The following is a 6226-nucleotide window of genomic DNA, read 5'->3' on the forward strand; positions in this document are numbered from 1 at the left end:
TGCAAAAAAGGACTTACCTGTGGTTCAGCAATAAGTTCGTATGCATATTGTTTACTTCCATTTAAATGCAGCAGAATTTTAATGTCAAGTGATAGAAAATGTTACTTAAATGGAACAAGTGCACAGAAGCATTTCTAGAATGATTAGGGGAACAAAAGTCATATCTTCATAGGAGAATGAAAAGATTTTTTCTTGTTTAGCATAGTTCAGCAAAGACTGAATAGGGCCGTGATAACACTTTATAAATATATTTGAGAAGTAAATGTCAGAGAGGGATATTGACTTCATCACATGATCAAATGGAAGTACAGTGAGTAATCCTGAATACATCTGCAGTGGAAATCTAAAGGCTTCCAGGTATATGATGAAGGAAGCGTTTGAATATTCTCCTGAGCACTGGAAGGAATAGCCTGCAGTCTGGTAGCATGAAGCCTGAGAAGTCTATGGGCATAATTGTACAACACAATAGAATAGGAAAATGCCTGAAGAGAGAAAATTAAGCTTATATTATGAGTCCCTGGGCATCTGGTGTGTCAGTATCCCCAAGTGTGTGAGAAAATAAATTAGATCACTGTCAATTTGCATTATAATAATTCCATGCCTCAGGGCTTCCACTGGAGTTGGGAAAGATTTTATTTTATTCTTCCTGATGCGTGATTTGTCCTCTACTGCTCTTTTTTTTTTGCCTTCCTCTGCAGGTCTGAAGATAGATTGTTATAGGCGGCATTAAAATATTAGGGTTCATGTATCCTGCTGATATACTCAGCATTAGGCCAGCCTCTAGGCCTGGAACTCTTTCAAAGGAGTTATTTACCTAGGTCAGCTTGGTAGGCTCCATTGATTTAATTTATAGCATGGGACATAGCCTCCTTCCTACAATCAAATGGAGTTATATTTAGCTAATTCTTTGCAAACATGCAAACACACACTTTTTCAGCAAGCAAGCTATTTATTAATCTCTCCCTCTTTTTCCTGTCTGAGTTGTCCCAGTGCCTACTAGTATCTCACTCGACACCTTTGACTGTTCATTTTTTTGTTTGCCTCCTTTCATCCTCCAAAGTGACAACATGATTTATTTTTAGAAGGATATTCATAAGAAAGGCATTTTCAGCAACAAACAGCAAGAATGAAGAAAGACACAAAAATGTTCACTCCTGGAATGTTAAAACCTATAGAGGTATATGTGGGATTCCTACATTCCTGTTGACACATCCTCTGAAATTACCTTTTTCTTGGTGTTGGAAGTGCATCTGGCAGTGTTAATCTCTTTTACTGACTTAGATACACAACATCCTTGTGGTGACCTCCACGCAACAGATATGATAAGCCCAGGTAAATGCAAAGGATACCTGGGTAAATGAATAGCCATTGTATCACAGTGATAGCTTTTAAGAACGAGAAACGTAAACAATATCCATGGAGAATATGGCTGGCTGGCTGATTTTTAAGTCTGCGCACCATTGGAAATGCTCAGGAGAAGCTTTTTATGTTCATGGTGTTCATGCTCATGTGTTGCTACTTACTGACTAAAAGACATTTGCATCTGGCAATTCTGAATCACGGAACTCTGTGTCAGAGGTGACCTTCTCATATATGAACACAAGTATTTTTAAATTCTGGCACTCATACACAAATTCAAGATGTGGCCAGTACTGTAAAGAGCAGAAATCCCTCACAAATTTCTCCCCAAATAAAGATAAAATGCATCCTTTACCTTGTTCCACCCTCAGCCTTGATATTGGGCCACATTTTTGTGGCACAATTTACTGTGAAGTAATTTGGTAGCTGCTCAGTGAGGAAGCTGTATCCCATGGAATGGTTGGAGGAATGGCAACTATATGATGGTTCAACTCCAGATGCAAAAAGTTTTGTTTGTGTGACTCGGAATTCTGACTAGAATTTATAAAGGTCTGAGACCATGAACTTTTCTAAGCTCCTGCATATAACCAGAGAGCCAGGGCCATTGGTGAGGCCTTGCAACAATCCTGCTTTTAACTGGGGGCAAACAATGTGAATCTGAGCCCTAGGTAGCCCCTTTTTTGCAGAGTATCCTGTTCATGGATGGCTCTTTACCCCAAGGAACGTCTGAGTGGCCTCCTCCCACAGCTGGAGTCTATTCCACATGAAGCTGAGGGCTGCTGCCAGACCTGTCTCACAGACCTGTCTCACAGACCTGTCTCAGTGCCCAGCAGCTGAGCCTGAAAGCAGCACTCCAGGTGTTCCAGTACTCTGGTTCACAGCACAAAGTTGCCTGCTCAGAGCTCCACATGAACCCCTGGCTTGGCAAAAGCACTGTAGGTCATCTAAGCAACAGATGGATATCAGTGTAAACCACACAAAATTAACACAGAGAGACCAACTTTAGTTAAACTTTAAAGGCAGAATGCTGGAATTTCAGTAACTTAGTCTCAAAGGCCTTATGGCGCCATGAAATAATTTTTGGATCCTGAAGTTTTTAAACTGCATCACAGACCTCTTGCTCCTCTGAAGTGACAGGAACACGATAAAGTTCAAGAGTACGAAGTACAAAGGGCTGAGGGGCCAATGATGAAAGAGTTTTTACATAAATCTGGAGAAGCAGACAAAGAAGAAAGAGATAAAGAAAGAAGGATGTGTTGGTAGAAGGGATTAAAAAGATGTGCTGCCAGAGTGATACAGATTTAAAAGAACAGGTTGACATGACTGAAGATGGCCCTCAATGAGGTATTTTGAGTAAAGATGGGAACGTATTAGAACCTTTGTATAATATGATGATAAGATCACATTTGGATCCCAGAACAACTCACACTTCTCTTTGATGCCAGCTAAACACTTTTTCTTTGACCCCAGTCAAATCCTTTACCTTCATACTCCCTCAAATCTCAAAATATTCTCTCTTTTTCCTCTTTACAGCACACAGCCATAAGAAAGGTCACTTGCAATGCCTTTATGGGCAATGAACTCTTCCTCCTTTTCCTAAGGTCTTAACATCAGCCTGGTTATCACAACAGTAAGAGACATGTTTTAGCTTCTTGTTTCTCAGTGCCAATTATAAATCCCGAACTACTATGCAAAAAAATTCAAAAGGTGACAAAGCATTAGAGAAGCTAAGTTCTTTTAAAATAGCTAGATTAGCTGCAAGATTACAGATAACGGCTCAGTTTCTTTAAAATGGGGAGTGTATATTTGCATACTCTCACACAGTGTTGCCAGGAACTGAGATCAAGTCCTGACATCCTGATCTTGGAGAAGCTGCTGCTGCCACCAGCTGGTAGTTCCCTGGTCCTTGGCTGGAGAGATGAATACCTAGTTTACACAAAGAATTCCCAGGGAGACAGGTGGGCCCTGAAGGAGGCCACGTTTACAGAAAGCTACAGAAGCATTGAACCAGCCCAAAGTACATTTTGGAATATGACAAAAGAGCTGTATTATGTGTAGATGTGGCACTTAGAGACATGGTTTCATGGTGGACTTGGCAGTGCTGTGTTAATGGTTGAACTCAATCATCTTAGAGGTTTTTTTCCAACCTAAATGATTCTATGGTTCTACATTAACAGGGCCAACTGATGATAACATTCCCAGTCAACAGTTATTCATGGGCATGGCTACAACAGCAAGCCTACTGAATTCAGATCATCAGACATGCAACACTGGTTCTTTCTATGATTAGATGACATCATGTGCTTCATCACTTAGGTTCAAGAAATAAATTTTTTGGTGGCAGCTCCATTTGAAGTAGAAGTGATAGTTCCTTGCATGATTCACTGCTGCTTCTGCAGAACCAATATAAGGTAGAATCTAGTGAGCGCTGAGTTGTACACCATGTGAAGAACAAATGGTTTGTCACCCTGTGGCTGCAATCATAGATGTAAAAGAAGGGATTTTGCCACACCTGTGGGATCAGTGCAGGTCAGTGGTCCTTTGTACACATGAAGAGGCACAGAGAGATGGTTTATTATCAGAATCTGCACACAGTTGTAGATCAGCTGCTGGGTTTGTCATTAGCGAGACAAAAAGAAGGAGTCTTTTCTCTGTTAGATTTAGGAGCAACAGGCACTTCCTCCTGCAATATCATCTATAAGAGGATGACAGGAGCAAACCTGTGCTTGAGTCCTGGAAGCACAGGGAGGTACCCTAGCTGCTGGCTTGCTGTGCACTTCAAAGGGGGTTTGTCAGGGCTGGGATGGTTGTACTGTAGAACAAACCTCAGCTGGCTGTTTCATACCTGTTGTTCCTGTGAAAACTAATTTGTTGCCGTTAACTAAATTAGAAGAAATCAGTAACTTCTTTTGTTTCTAAAGAATACTGATATATCTGGATTTATGAGACAGAGGATGACCCTGGACATCCTTGTTTCTAGACTGAAATATGGGAAACAGAAACAAAAAATCTTTTTGGGTTTAAGACATGCATTCATATCAAGTTAAATTAGGTCTGTTATAGACCTAAACCACAACTACAGCCGTGTTGATGGGTAGTGCTAAACACAGCCACTCAGCCATAGTTGGCTATTGCAGTAGAACCCCAGGCAACAAGATTCATACATATTCTTGAACCCTGAGCCAGTGGTGGCATTTGTATATGAAATGCAAAAGCAGAAAAATATGTGAAAACTAGAAACGGAGGATCTATCCAGGCATCTAGGTAGGGTGTGTTTGTTGTCAGAAGTGTCTCATGAGGCTTGGCCAAGGACTCATCCCTCTACCTTTGGTACTCATCCAAGGAGGCTGTAACCAGGTCTGACATTGTGGTTCCGGTTCTGGTGAAGGGAAGACAGAGAGTGGAAGGGCTGCTGCCAACCCAGTAGCACCAGGGCCTGGAGCCATCAGGGGACCAAACACTTCCTGAAGCAGTGTAACTTACTTATTTCCTCCTGTTCTGAGAACAGATGGTCTCTTCCTCTTCCATCAGCCTTTCTCTGGCTTCAGGGTAGGCTGTTCCCTACCCATGCATGATCAGTCCCCTCTGCCGTGGCCCCTAGGACACACAGTGTCTTCTGTTTCTTCAGTAGATGCCTGCAAAGGTGAAAATCAGGGAAGATATATGGGGCCCCAGCCACAAAACCATGGTGAACTGTCCTCATATGGATTTTCTGACCTCTATCTCTAGGTCCCATTTTGTCCCAGAAGTGTTTTTCCTAAACTTAGGGAAATCCCATCCCAGAAGAACTACTGGGGCAGGAGGGCAAACTGGCATTCCCCGGAATGGTGCTCTGAGGTTGTGTCTGAAGACCTGTGCTGGGGGGCAGAAGAGAGGCAGTAGGCACGGAGAAGAGCCAAACTATGGGGTCTGTGAGGTGATCATTGCAAGAATGGGCTTTTCCTGCTCTAGCTTTTCATCCTTCACAGTACAGAAAGCAGTCTTAGAGTGTGTGCTACTAATCGTTTTGGAAAGTCAGGGGCACTGAAGGACCATGAAAATAGTGTTTTTATTATATGATGATAAGGCTGTGCATGGTACAGCCCGCGCCAGGGCTTGTGGAGATATGCAGGGACATGATGCCTGTTGGAATAGCACTGGACTAGTGGCCTGAGCAAGGCAAATCTAACACAAACTCATCCATACAGTTTGTAAAAAGAGGACCCTGGGGCAATCCCTTATGCCAGACTTGACCTGAATTTGCCTCACATCAGGCTGGTCTAATCACTCCAAATTCAGTTTTGGGAGCAATATGGCAGACCAGGAGATCTGTTTCCAAGTGGGACTTTATTTGGCAATATTGCCAGCAGAATTGCCAGGGGACTGCTACTGCCATAATTTAATAGTTGTATTGATGATCTGGAGGTAAATAAAAACTTGCAAATAAAAGAAGAGCAAACAGAAAGGCCAGCAAAGTGATAAATAGTGTGGAGACAGACTGAATTGAATAGCTGTGTTTGTGAAATAAATGTGTTTTAATAAAAAAAAATTGTGAAGTCATCTTACTAGGAGCAAATCATGCAAGTTTATGTAACTGCAGACCATATTCCCTGTAAAAGGAAACATTAATGGAAATTAGGGGTCACTATGTACCAGATCATCACAATCTGGTGGCATAGAGGAATCTTGTGGCACAGAGGAATTTTGCAGCCCTGCAGTGCATAAATAGGAAGGGATACAGAAGAAGCACAAAACAGGGACCAATGCTAGATTGCAATGTGCAGGTCACCTTCCCTTTTCTGCTGATACTGAAAAAAATAGAAACACTGAAAAAGCTGGAATTCATTAAAAAGGTGTAAAGAATTCAGTGTGTTTAATTTACCACATA

Source organism: Corvus hawaiiensis, chromosome 1 (assembly GCF_020740725.1).
Source record: "Corvus hawaiiensis isolate bCorHaw1 chromosome 1, bCorHaw1.pri.cur, whole genome shotgun sequence".
NCBI classification, from domain to species: Eukaryota; Metazoa; Chordata; class Aves; order Passeriformes; family Corvidae; genus Corvus; species Corvus hawaiiensis.